At 41.9% G+C, this 14,932-nt stretch overlaps 1 non-coding gene across 1 annotated transcript; it reads right to left on the bottom strand.

Moving 5' to 3' along the window:
- Positions 1-2,901: 2,901 nt before the first annotated feature.
- LOC119273812 lies at positions 2,902-3,008 on the bottom strand. Its single transcript, XR_005134994.1, has one exon. It is a non-coding gene; the product is annotated as a small nucleolar RNA R71 (small nucleolar RNA).
- Between the last annotated feature and the right edge of the window lie 11,924 nt (positions 3,009-14,932).

Raw genomic sequence — 14,932 nt, 5'->3', positions numbered from 1 at the left:
GGGAGGACTTTAACCCGAGCCAGGGTCCCATTGATACAGAGCTACTGATGATATCTGGTGGCGGGAGGTCCCATGGCTCCATAGCCATGGGAGATGGACTTATCCGTTGTCCTAGCACTCTCCCAGAGATCAAGGCGCGTCAGTCAAGCTCTGCTCCTGAGATAAGGCCTTGTGAACGGCCAGTCCAACTCGCCTTCAAGGTTAGTTATACGTACTCAGCTATCTTTCTCCATTACATTGTGTGGGCTTCCATCAATGATTACAAATGGTCATGTGAGTGGTGTTGCAGGCTGCTATACAGAGTGAGAGAGATAGAATGGAGAAACTTCTGGCGGAGGCGGCGGAGAGGCAGCGGGAGTTGGAGGAGAGGACGACAAAGATGTTGGAGGAGGAGAGGGCACGGAATGACATGCAGGCAAGGGCCATGTACGAGCTCCTTATGGTAAGTTTCTTCTGCAGATTACTTGCTAGTCTTAACATTTGAGTCTCATTACTAACTAGTATGACTCTGTTGTGAAAACCAAATGTGCAGTTTGTGTGCGAGAAGTCCGGTCAGACCGCTCCGCCGATGCCAGTGATTGCTCCTGGGAGCACGGTGAGTTTAATTTGAATGGACATTACTTGCTAGTCTTAACATTTGAGTGTCATAATGCTAACGAGACATTGGAAATGATCTTTGGTGCAGCTTAACTCCAGAAATGCATCGCATGATCCTTCTCCAGCTACCGGCGCGAGCCAGTCCGCTCCTTCTCCAGCTACCGGCGCGAGCCAGCCCGCTCCTACACCTTCGTGATCACGGTAAGTTTCTCTAGTGTTTTGCTTAACAAATGCATAAAGACCTAGACTTAGCTTTATTTCCTCCAATATGCTTACCATAATGACCTAGAGTTAGCTTCTTTTCCTCCAAAATGACTTAATAAGCTTACTGACCTCATAAACCATCCATTCTACCTAAGTTAGCTCTAAAATGACTCATTTTACCTTAGTTAGCTTACAAGTGATCCAATTTATCCAAGTTAGCTCTAAAATGACCCATTTTACGTAGATTAGCTCCTAAATGATCCATTTTACCTACGTTAGCTTTAAAATGACCCATTTCACCTAGGTTAGCTCCAAAATGACCCATTTCACCTAGGTTAGCTCCAAAATGACCCATTTCACCTAAGTTAGCTCAAAAACGATCCATTTTACCTTAGTTAGCTCAAAAACGTGGCATTTCACCTTAGTTAGCTCATAAAAGACCCATTTCAACTAAGTTAGCTCCAAAATGATCAATTTCACCTAGGTTAGCTCATAAACGACCCATTTCACCTAGGTTACCTCATAAACGACCCATTTGACCTAGGTTAGCTCATAAATGACCCATTTCACCTAGGTTAGCTCATAAACAACCTATTTCACCTAGGTTAGCTCATAAACGACCCATTTCACCTAGGTTTGCTCATAAACGACTCATTTCACCTAACTTAGCTCATAAACGACCCATTTCACCTAGGTTTGCTCATAAACGACTCATTTCACCTAGGTTTGCTCATAAACGACCCATTTCACCTAGGTTTGCTCATAAACGACCCATTTCACCTAACTTAGCTCCAAAATGATCCATTTCACCTAGGATAGCTCATAAACTACCCATTTCACCTAGGTTAGCTCATAAACGATACATTTCACCTAAGTTAGCTAATATATGGCATATACTTCTTCTTCTAGTCTTCTTCTTCTATTCTTTTTCTTCTAGTCTAATTCTTCTTCTAGTCTTCTTTTTCTAACTTTCTTATTTGTCATTTTGCAGGTTTCATTCACTTCACGGAAGCCAGCTTCCTATGATGGATTGCTTGCTTTTTCCTGTTTTTTCCTTTGATGCACTTCTTGTATTCTGCTCGCTTGCTATGATGAAACTTTGCATATTGTAATATGTATGGATCGATGGAACTATGTGCAACCTACTATGTATGTATGGATGGATATATATGTGCTGGATATTTATTATGTTGGATATATATGTGCTGGATATTTATGTGATGGATATATATGTGCTGTGAAATATTTGTTGTGATAATTATTGGATATAAGAAAAACAGAACAAAAAAGAGGCAGTGCAGGCTCTTTGCCGTCCGCGGCAGACGGCAAAGACACCTTTGCCGTCGGTGGCAGACGGCAAAGGGGGCACGTGGCGCCCACCTGTGCTTCCTGGGGATGGACCATTTGGCCAATTTGCCTACCGTGGCGGACGACAAAGCCAAGCTGATGGCAAAGACTTTGCCTTTGCCGTCCGCCGGGCGGACGACAAAAAAGAGCGGGTGCTGACGTATAGCTAACATCGTCTGGCAGACGGCAAAGAGGCGCTCAAATTTGTCGTCCGCTGGCGGACGGCAAAGGCCGCCGTTAGCCGCCTAACGGAGTGACGCTGGCGGACGTGCAACATTTTTCCGTCCCCCTCTTTGCCGTCAGCCGCTGTAGGCAAAGGGCTCTTTGTCGTCCGCCATAAAAAGCCGACGGCAAAGGACCTGTTTGCCGACCCTATCTTTGCCGTCACTGTTTGCCGTCCGCCGCGGACGGCAAAGTGCTTTGCTGTCAGCCGTCCCTGCCTTTGCCGTCCGCCATGGCAGACGGCAAAGTACTGGATTCCTGTAGTGTCTGATTAACATGGTAGAACAATCCAGATTTGGTGGGACAGCTTTAGAAGACCCTCATGAGCATATCAGGATTTTCTTGGAGTATTTTAACACCCTCAAGCAAAATGGAGTTTCACCGAGTGCTATCAGATTATCACTATTCCCATTTTCCTTAACAGATGGAGCAAGAGTATGGCTTCACTCATTGCCTGAACATCTGAAGGATACTTGGGAGACTTTACTACAGACATTTCTTGAGAGATACTTTCCACCAACAAAAGTTGCTGAATACAGGGACAAGTTAACAAGGTTTACTCAATATGATGGAGAAAGTTTGTATGACGCATGGCAAAGATTCAACTCTTCAATCAGAATGTGTCCTCATCATGGTTTAGAAAGATGGCTGGTTTTACAAACCTTTTACAAAGGACTGTCCACTCAAACCAGAGCTTTTGTCGATTCTGCTACTGGAGGAGGAATCATGAACAAAACCCTTGATGAAGCATTTGCATTGATTGAAAGCATGGTGTCCCATCATTTCCAATGGTCAAGTGAAAGAGCAATAGCACCGCCACATCCTGGTGTGTATAATGTGTCTGCAAATGATAGCATGGCGGCTCAGATTGACATCTTGAACAAGAAGATGGATAGTATCATGTCAAATTGCATCGGTACCTCCGTAGCTTCAGTAAGTGTGCCTCAAATGTGTGATGTATGTGGCCAAGCAGGTCATCCTTCAACAGAATGTACCTTCTATTCAGCAATTGGATCATCGGTTTCAGAAGTAAGTTATGCTCAAGGTCAAGGTCCATTCTCAAATAGGTATAATCCTTCTTGGAGGAACCATCCAAACTTGTCGTACAAGAACAATCAGTCATATGCAAGTGGATCGATAGTACAAGGAAATCGACCACCAAATCAACCAAGTCAATTTCAAGTGCCGAGGCAGAATGAACAACAAAATGTTCAGTCAAATGGAATGGAGGAAATCATGAAGATGCAGTTGGAATTAATGAACAAGATGGCAAATGAAGTTAATGGCTTAAAAGATTCTGTTAAGATGCTTGTGAGCAAAATGGATAGTATGGTGGGAGAAAATGAAGCAAGGTTGCCTGCTCAACCAATTCCAAACCCGAAAGCTCATTGTGGGGCGATATCTTCAGTTGATGCAGTGACTACAAGGAGTGGATCCATGACAGGACCATTACTTCCTATTCCGAAGACATATCTGCCTCCTGCTATGAGGCCAAGTTCATCCGGAACTTCACCTTCAACATCATCAGAGAAAATAAAGGAGAAAGAAGTTGATAATCGAATTGAAACTGAAGTCGAATTTCCTGGTTTTCAAACAAGAGCTGAGCCTTTGCTAGAGGAAGCAATAACAACCAACAACATCCCCTTTCCTGAGAGGTTCAACAAACCCAAAGATGACAAGCAATTTGCCAAATTTTTGGAAACTATGAAAGGAGTTCAGATTACTATTCCTATTCTTGAAGCTGACTTGCATGTTCCGATGTATGGAAAATATTTCAAGGAATTATTAACAAAGAAAAGAAGCATGTCTGAGCCAGAAGTTGTAACTCTATCAAAGCAATGCAGTGCAATAATTCAGAATTCCATGGCTGAAAAATTGGATGATCCAGGAAGTTTTTGTGTACCATGTGTGATTGGAAACAAAACTTACAGTGCTCTATGTGACTTGGGCTCAAGTGTTAGTGTGTTACCACATTCAGTTAGCAAAAGGATGTTCTTGGGAGAATTAAATCCAACATCCATAACTCTTCAGTTAGCCGACAGAACATACAGGAGACCTGTTGGAATTCTTGAGGATGTTCCAATCAAAGTTGGGAAGTTTGCTTATCCGGTTGACTTTGTAGTGCTAGATATGGAGGACAAGAGTGAGGCTATGATTCTTGGAAGACCATTTTTGGCCACAGGTGGTGCACTTATTGATGTCCAAGAAGCTAAATTGAGCTTGAGGTTTGGAAATGAAAAGGTGGAGTTTGACATGAAGCATGCAACACATGTTCTGCAAGGAGAAGAACACTGCTATAGAATTGATACATTACAGAAATGTGTGGAAGAAGGTTATGAAGAGAGGTATGGAAGAAATTGTGGTGAAGTGGTTGAGGAGGATAATAGTGAAATTAGATATGAGGAAATCAGACTCGTGAGCATGTTGAAAGGAGTGCAAGGTCATTAGAGAAGATGCAACCAAGGCAAATAGAAATGAAATAACTTCCAGAAAGTTTGAAGTATGTATTCTTGGAAAATGAAAACCAGTGGCCAATTATCGTAAACAGTGAGTTGACGGAAATGCAAATAAAAGGGCTTCAAGCAGTTTTGCAAAAGTACAAAGATGTTATTGGATATTCGATTGATGATATGAAAGGGATAAATCCTGTTGTCTGCTCTCACAGGATTTACTTGAAAGAAAGTAGTGTGCCAATTAGAGAAAGTCAAAGAAGGTTAAATCCCCATCTACGAGAGGTTGTCAAAAAGGATATTCTTAAATTGCTCTCTGCTGATATCATATACCCAATTTCAGACAGCGAGTGGGTGAGCCCCATTCATATGGTGCCCAAAAAAGGAGGAATAACTATCATTGAAAACGAACAAGGGCAAACGATTCCTAGTAGGACTGTCATAGGGTGGAGAATGGTCAATGATTTCAGAAAATTAAATGAAGTAACAAGGAAGGACCATTTTCCTTTACCTTTTATTGACCAAATGCTAGAAAGGCTTGCTGGGCATGAATATTTCTGCTGCATAGATGGGTATTCAGGATTCTTGCAAATCCCAATTCACCCGGATGATCAAGATAAAACAACTTTCACTTGCCCATACGGAACATTTTCTTACAGAAGACTAGCTTATGGACTTTGTAATGCACCCCCAACATTTCAAAGATTTGTACTCTCTATATTCTCTGATATGATAGGAATCAAAGTGGAGGTGTTCATAGATGTATTATAGTCGTTGGAAAAAGTTATGAAGATTGCTTGAATAATCTGGCAGCAGTTCTTCAGAGGTGTTCAGAACACAATCTAGTCCTAAATTGGGAGAAGTGTCAGTTTCTTGTAAGGGAAGGAATTATTTTGGGACATTTGGTGTCTAAAAGAGGAATTGAGGTTGATCTAGCAAAAGTTGAAGTAATATCAAAACTCCCACCACCTGTAAATGTGAAGGGAGTGAGGAGCTTTTTGGGACATGCTGGGTTCTATAGAAGATTCATAAAGGATTTCTCCAAGATAGCCAAACCCCTCACTAATCTCCTAAACAATGATGTTAAGTTCAACTTTGATGCAGAATGTGAAAAATCCTTCAACTTGCTCAAAGAAGCATTGGTCACAACTCCAGTAGTGCAACCCCCTGACTGGGAATTACCATTTGAGATAATGTGTGATGCAAGTGACTTTGCTGTAGGTGCGGTACTTGGACAAAGAAAAGGAAAAGATTTGCATGTAATATACTATGCTAGCAAAACACTTGATGATGCTCAAGCTAATTACACAACCACCGAAAAGGAGTTTTTGGCAGTAGTGTATGCTTTCGACAAATTCAGGCAATATCTTGTGGGATCTCATTGTGTAGTTTATACAGACCACGCTGCAATAAGATATCTACTCAGCAAGAAAGAAGCCAAGCCAAGGTTAATTAGATGGATACTCTTGCTTCAAGAATTTGATATGGAAATCAAGGACAAGAAAGGAGCTGAAAATGTTGTGGAAGATCACTTGTCGAGATTGCAAAACAATGCATTAGACTCCTTGCCAATCAATGATGTTTCACCAGGGATCAATCTTATGCAAGTGACTAGTATACAAAACTATACACCATGGTACGCAGATATAGTTAATTATCTGGTCTGTAACAAAGTTCCTACAGATTTGGGGTATCAAAAGAAGAAGAAATTCCTATCAGATATGAAGCACTCCTTTTGGGATGAACCTTACTTATTCAAGCATTGTGCTGATGGTATTGTTCGAAGATGCTTGCCGGAAGGTGAAACTAAAAGTGTGATCTATCATTGCCATTCATCCCCTTATGGAGGTCATGCAAGTACTCGAAAGACTCAAGCAAAAATTTTGCAAGAAGGATTTTATTGGCCAACTTTATTCAAGGATGTACATTCCTATATTGAAGCTTGTGATCCTTGTCAGAGAACTGGAAAGATTTCAAAAAGGCAAGAGATGCCTCAAAAAGGAATTCTTGAAGTAGATCTCTTTGATGTATGGGGAATTGATTATGTTGGACCCTTGCCATCATCAAAAGGGTACAAATACATATTGGTGGCAGTGGACTATGTGTCAAAATGGGTTGAGGCTGTACCAACCGTCAACGCTGATTCCAAGTCAGTTTGCAATTTATTTAAGCAAGTGATCTTTCCAAGATTTGGTGTGCCATGGATTGTTATCAGTGATGGAGGAACGCATTTCAACAACTCCCAACTAGAATCTCTCTTAGCAAAATATGGAGTTCATAATCACAGAATTACAACTCCATATCACCCACAAGCAAATGGACAGGTGGAGCTCTCTAATAGAGAAATAAAGGCTATCCTCGAGAAGGTAGTATCAAAGTCAAGGTCTGATTGGGTACTGAAATTACCAGACACACTTTGGGCATATAGGACAGCTTATAAAACACCAATTGGAATGTCACCATTCAGGTTAATATATGGAAAAGCGTGTCATCTACCTGTTTAACTTGAACACAAAGCTCAATGGGCAATAAGGAAACTCAATATGGACCTTGATACAGCAGGAAAACATAGAAAACTTCAACTCTGTGAAATGGAAGAAGTGAGAGCTGACTCTTACGAGAGTGCAAGAATTTACAAAGAAAAGACCAAGATCTGGCATGATAAGCATATATTGAGGAAAGAATTTCATCTTGGACAGTTGGTATTGGTCTACGATACGAGGTTTCATTTATTTCCTGGTAAATTCAAGTCAAGATGGTATGGCCCTTGCAAGGTGAAGAAGATTCTGAAAAGTGGTGTTATCCAAGTGCAAAGTACTTCTAGAGTTCTCTTCCTTGTAAACGGTCAAAGACTGAAGCCCTATATCCCTGGAGACACACCTCTGATTTCTGAAGATGAGAATGCAAGCAAAGATCAAGACCTGGAGAAGGAAATTCAAGAAGGCGAGGGAAGCCAAGGGGTGATGTCAATCCCAGCAGGACCCTGACCCCCACTGAAGAGACATGGTCGAGCTAAAGACCTAAAACAAGCGCTTTTCAGGAGGCAACCTAAATCTTTAATAAGTTATTTTTCTATTTAGTTTTCATAGAAAAGTTTTTATGTGTTTATTTCTTTCTTTTTCAGCGAATAAAGGCAAGGGGAGCACAAACAGGGAACACAAACAGAGAAGAGTGGAGAGAAGAAACTAGGGGAGAAGATTTACCAGGTGATTCTGTTCCACTTGAAGCAACCTTTAGAAAATTCAATATGAGGACTGGTATTTATTTGCATTGAAAATCTTTCTTTTTCTGCATTGTGACACGTTACTCATCACTGCAAAGTAGGATTCACCTCAAGAAGATTGTTGATTCTCTTAATACTAAAACTATGCAGATGTATTCTTCTTATGGTAAATTGTGATAATTAATACTTTATACCTCCGTGTAAATGTTCAATGGGAATGCCTTGAGTCTAAGTGAAACTTACTGATGAATTGATGTGATGTGTCTAACTGTCCCAAGTTAAGCTAAGTAGCTGGTGGCACTTAAGTAGTAACTATGATCTCTGGATCTATAGTCTGTGAAAAACAGTGCCATTAGCTATGGATTTCTCTTTCAATTACTCCTGTTTTACTTTAGCTAAGTAATTTTAGTATAAATAAATAAAATATTTGTAATAATTTAAGTCCGATCGACCTACAGTAGCAGGTCATGTTCCCTGGATCGGTGGCTTGTGAAATCTGGTAGATTGGGCTGTAAAACTTTTATAACAAAAAAAATGCTACAATTGTCGAACCAGGTGTATACCATATTCTCTGGATCGGTGGTATGTTCCTTTGGGGAGCCAATGACAAAAAAATTCTAAGAATTGGTCGAGCCAGGTGTATACCATGTTCTTGGGATCGGTGGTATGTTCCTTTGGTGAGATTGATATAATATCATCACTTGTGCCTTAAATTCAATAAGTAACTTGTCTTATAAATTGATTTTGGGGTCCCAGCTTATCTTAGGACTGAAGACACAGCCAGCTCTTGATTATTCGGATTCACTTTCACTCAAGGTCGTTCAAAGACGAGATATCTGCCGGATCCATCTTATCAACGATTTCGGGGTTGATGCGGAGATTATTTTGGCGATCTGGGAGACCGCCTTGGGCTTAATGGCCGGGCGGGCGCTGATAGCACATTCATTCATATTGTATTTCAAGCCTTTTTGCATAACAAATCAAACCTTGGACCATAGTTTTTACTTATAAAGTATTCATTCTTATTGAAATATTCTTATTATGATATTTTTACAACACTTATTCATATCTTGCAGGACTGGTGCGTTTAGGCACCTAAACTTCATCGAAAGTGTTTATAACCTTCAAGCTGGGGATCATCTTGTGCGAAAAGTTAGAACTAGAAGGGGCAAGCTGAAAAGAACCTACGCACCTAGTCAGACAAAGAAGAGCAAATGTCTGCTTGGGCGCGTGAGAAGGGGCTGTTCTGGCGTGACCAGCGAGAGGCATATCTGATCCCACGCGCGAGGCCACAAGAAAGAAGAGGAGTTGAGGGCGTCGAAGGAAAGAAAAGGATCAGATCGACTGCCTTTTTCTCCCCAACTCCTCGCTGCCTTCCATGACTCACCTACCAACAGATCGAATCAGGCAAGAAAAGGGGGGTCGAGGGAAGGAAGAAGAAGAGGAGATCGGAGGCCGTTCCACCTTGCTGTTGCCCCTGATCGCCGACCTGCTGCTCTCCAACTCCTTGCTACCTTCCACCACTCAACCACCACCATATCGAAGCAGGGGATTGAGGGGAACGAGCAGAAGAACCAGATCGAAGGAGAGAAAGGCAGAAGAGGGTGCCGGGAGATTGGTGGAGACGTCCGATCCACCGCTTCTCTCCAACGACGACGCCAACCTGCTGCACTTCCTCGTCTTCAACCTCAAGAAACAGAGTTGTGGATCCTCTCCAATGACCCCTTGCTGATCCTCTCCAACTTGGCTTCGCTGATCGTCTTTGTCCCTGCTGCTCTCCTTCGCCCACAACATCTACAGCCCAGGAGACAACTCTGAATCTCTTTTCTCTTACTGTAGTTTTCTGAATTTTTGCTCTAAATATTCTGCAGCTTGTAATCTTAATCTCAGTTAACTGTTGATGTGTCCGTGAGAAAACTAGGTGGTTCAACTTGTAATATTGTTCTGCTTCCTGTGATGTTTGAGATAGTTCCATCATCTACTCTATGCTACTGATAATATGTTCAGTTCGTACTTGTCATGTGTTAGTTAGTATTCTGCTACTGTATGTGTGAGATCCCTTATGTGTTTGTTCTTGCTGAATTGTTGTTGCACTTGCTGGATATTAAGTTAGTTGTTATACTCCTGTGAGCTGTTGTCTCTTTTATTGGTTGCTTGAGTTGTGTGTGATGTCTGAACCATTTACCTTTGCTGCATATTATTTTTGTTTTACCTTGCTCTAGTAATTGCTTGTCGTCACTACTGTTTGATTCATCTGTTCGGTTGTTCTGAATGTTTCGAGTGTGTGCTTCGAAGTTCTAGATCCCTGTGGAGAACACGGCGTCCGTTGTTTGGGCGTAAAAACCCTGCTATATTACAAACGATCAGGCGCCTATAGTGAAACTGCCGAGCTGGAGGATTTGCCCAGGATCTAGGGCCCTTCCAGAGGTAATTTTGTCGTTGACGACAAGGCGAGCCATCGATCCTTCTATCGACAATACAGAGGAACTCTCACTGAAAGCACCAATGTCAGTGTCAAAACCGGCCGATCTCGGGTAGGGGGTCCCGAACTGTGCGTCTGTGGATCGAAGGTAACAGGAGGCAGGGGACATGATGTTTACCCAGGTTCGGGCCCTCGTAATGGAGGTAATACCCTACTTCCTGCTTGATTGACTTTGATTAGTATAGGGGTTACAAGAGTTGATCTACCTCGAGATTGTAATGGCTAAACCCTAGATGTCTAACCTGTATGACTGTGATCGCGCCTCTATGGACTAAACCCTCCGGTTTATATAGACAGCGGAGGGGGCCAGGGTTGTATAAATCGGTTTACAGAGAAAGGAAACTATGCGACCAGCCACCAAGCTTGCCATCCACGCCAAGGAGAGTCCCATCCGGACACATGGAAAAGCCTTCATCTTGTACCTTCATGGCCCATTAGTCTGGCCCATGTCACATAGCCCGACCATCCGAGGACCCCTTAATCCAGGACTCCCTCATTGGGTTCAACACTCTTACTTATCGAAAGGACTACAATGGATCCCCTGTACTTGTGGGTCATCAAGTATCAATAAAGCTTTCCTCTTTATGTCTTTTTCAGTGAGTTCATCTTGTGACCCAATCGTCTTGTATGAGTAATTCGGCAAGGCAATGGGTCGAGGCATAGCCTTGCAACTTGATGTATTTGTACAAGGGATCAATGGAATTATTTTGATTAATTAACATTATGTATGTGTCTAATTGCAATGGAGTTGTCTCATGTCTCTTTGTTGTTCTACGGCCCTAGAGGTACCCAGGATCCCGGAGATCGATCAAAGAGGAGGTAAAGAGTGAGGAGAACACGAAATGCTAACCCGAACAATAGTGACGGAAGGGGTTAGCAAGGTAGCGGAAAGCCAATCCTTGGTGACTAATGAGGTGTAGTCATTAAATGTCCAGTGTTTTTTCCGAATCTTTATGATTAATGGTCGAGGTAACCCCGCGAGACGGTAAGGGAGTGCGGTTGTACAACTAACTCTTGATGCAAGTTACGCACTAGTCAAGACGTAATTTGAACGCATCGATCTCCCACATCATCGCGTCACAAGGACATCTTAACGGTCATGATGATACCGAGCGCAAATATATGGTTGTAAGAACAATATATCATACACATGCATGTGTCTTATACTAGTGTTTAAACCCCTAAGATTGTTAAAGTTCCGGTTAAAACTGGAATTTAATTTGTTAACAAAGACTTGACAAAGCCTTTGTCGTAGTGCACATCCTCTCGTTGGTTCGATAAATCAGGGTCACTCCTTACGAAAAAGGCAGGGAACCTTTGTGCTATCCAAACATGATCTTAAAGGGCATCAACCATCTTTTCTAGCATCGTTGCTAGGGAGGCATCATGTCACTAGTCATTACATTAGATTTTTGTTAAGATCATTATTTTTGTTTTTGTCTCAGTTTTTGTTCTTGTTTTCTAGTTGTGTTACCGAGAACTCCAAAAAACTATGGCTCAAAACTTTAGAGGTTTTGCTACTCCAAATGAGAATTTTATGTGCACACCAATTGCGCAACCTAATGTTGGCACTAAGCAATATAAAATTTAGCCCTACTTATAACAATGGTTTAACAAGACCAATTTAGAGGCTCTGCTTTAGAGGATGCCGGTATGCAACTATAAATTTTTTCCGAGTTGTGTAATACGACACACATTTCCTTTCTCCTTGAGAGGGAAAGAAAAAGAATGGCTTCTAGCTTTGCCTATGCTTCTAGATTTGCCTATGGGAAGTATAACTTCATGGACTTCTTGCTATAATAGACTTATATGTAAGTTTTGTCCCTCTACAAAAATTATACAACTCTGTTCTCAAATCATAGGTTTTGGACAGAGCGTCTCTATTGCGTCGTTGGTACAATGCCTGGGGCGCACACACCTATACCATTCCTTCGTCCGTCGAAGCAGGAAGGTCGGCTTTATATGTGCTTATGTAGACCCTTGTCCCATTGGTGCATGGATATTGCGCTTTCCTCGGCAGTGTCATCGAGGTCCTTCATCAAGTTGTTGTTGTAGCTAGGCAATGTGATATGTCTCAAACGTATCTATAATATTTGATTGTTTCCTGCTATTATATTATCACTTTTATATATTTTTATAGCATACCATATTGGACTAACCTATTAATCTAGTGCCCAGTGCCCGTTCAAGTTTTCTGCATGTTTTTGGTTTCGCGGAAAATCTTTATCTAGGAATGCCAAAGTACAGTGCCAATTTAACACAAATTTTCGAGCAACTAAAGACTGAATAAGCTTTGAGAAGCAAGGAGAGGATACACAGGGGCCCCACACGGCTAGGTGGCGCTCCAGGCCCTAGGGCATGCCGCCAAGGCATGTGGGGAACACCTGCACCGCCTTTCGACCATACCACCACCATAAAATCCTATAAATACCCAAACCCTTCATTATATTTTTAGAAGAATTTTTTCGCCGCCGCAAGTTCCTATTTTGCGAATATCCAACTTGGGGGCATGTTCCGGAGTTCTGGCTATTGAGAATATGCCCTACAGGCAATAATATTGTATTATTATTATATTTCTGTTTTCATAATTAAGAGTATATATTTCATGCTATAACTGCTGTGATTCTGGAATATGCGACTCAGTGGAAAACTCATATGCATGTGTTGAATGATAAACAGTAAAATACAGATTCCTAGTCTTGCCTCTGAGAGTGGCTCAAGTGATGATCATGTTTTCTGGATCTCAGGATATCATTAATTTTAAGGATAGTCCTGAAACAACATTAAGAGTATGACGTTAGAAGAACAATCATATTGAATCAACCCAATCTTGTTTGTTATACTTTCAATAATATCATCTGTAATCAATTGTTATAACACAGAGTGTTAGCATGTGTTTTAGTTCCTCATACCATGAGAGCATCATAGTACTTCCTACCGTACGGTGGACTTTGGGGTTGCTCAAACGTCATCAGTAACACGGTGATCATAACGATAACTTACGGTTCACCAGAAAGTTTGACAAGGGACTAGATAGCTCAAGAGTGGGATTTGCTCCTCCAATGATGGAGATATATTCTTAGGGACCTCTCGGTGTGACAGCATCCATCATCGTCTGGCCGAGACATAAATGACCACATCACGGGGATGCCAGAACACTTCAATGAGAAAGAAGAACAATACTGGCGACGAGATCAACGGTATAGTGAGCATGTGCATGACTCAGGAGGATAACATTGCACCCTGGATGTTGTAAAGTGTCATGAAGCAAAGGGAACATCACATGATAACCAAAGGTTCACTTGAGTGCCATTTGTGTAATCATTGGGATCAATATGGACATCCACGGTTCCGCTATTGGTCATTGAACGAAGGGGTTTCCTTCATGTCTATCATTTACCGAACCTATGGGGTCACAAGCTAAAGGTAATCACAATCTTCTTAGTGCTAGTAGGACAAGATTGTCGAGGATATATTTGTGAAATTGTTTCATTAATATTCAGAATAGTTCCAAGAGGAACCGGAAGCGTTTCGGGGTCACCGGAAGGGTTTCAGAGTTTATCGGGCAATACCGGGCATTATCGATAATTAATATATAGGTGGAAAATGTTTTCGGTGATGTTAAGTTATATATAAAAGGGTCTAGTAATTATTAGAAGGCTTTTATATTAAATCAAATATCAACACGCCTTAAAAGGCCAAGAGGAGGAAGGCAACTTGGGCCACAAGGGCCCAAGTGGAGTTGGCACCCCCTTTCCTTGTGTGTGTGTGTGGGGGGGGGGGGGCTAGTGGGGGAGCAGTCCAACTCCTCCCCATTGGCCGGCACACCAAGGAGGGCCTTTCCCACCTTGGTGGCAGCCCTCGTCTTCCCCTCTAACCTATGTTGTGCCCAATTGAACACACAAGTTTTGGAGCCTCCTCTAGTTCATATAGTTCTAGTCTAATTGGTCCTAGTTGACTAATTAAAGCTAGACCTAGTTCCTCTAATCCCCATAATTAGAAGCCTAGTATGGTTCTAATCTCCTCCCTCTAATTCTCCGACAATGATTAGCTCCGGGCGGTGAAGCGCTGCGGGATTATGAAGACCGTACGCTTGCAACCAAGTAGAGACGGTTGCCACGGTAGCAAAATATTGGCCGTCACGACACTTGAATAGAAGATTGAAGACTCTCAAGGAGATTCCCTGCACCTAGGGCTATACCATATCATGCTTTTATGAATTGCCTGAGATGTTTATCCCTTTATTGTTTGCACCCTTTGATTGCGCAGTAGTCAATTATTAGGGTGATCTCTCACAGAAAATATCAAGTTAAAAGGTGCTCTTCCCAGTGTTGCAACCGTCTATAACACGTAACTTTTTGGAGTGGGTCATGTCCACATGAGCACAAATGGATTGAGACGTGTAAG

This window comes from Triticum dicoccoides, chromosome 3A (assembly GCF_002162155.2).
Source record: "Triticum dicoccoides isolate Atlit2015 ecotype Zavitan chromosome 3A, WEW_v2.0, whole genome shotgun sequence".
NCBI lineage: Eukaryota > Viridiplantae > Streptophyta > Magnoliopsida > Poales > Poaceae > Triticum > Triticum dicoccoides.
The sequence above is the reverse complement of the archived record's forward strand: the minus strand, read 5'-3'. Positions and strand labels throughout refer to the sequence as shown.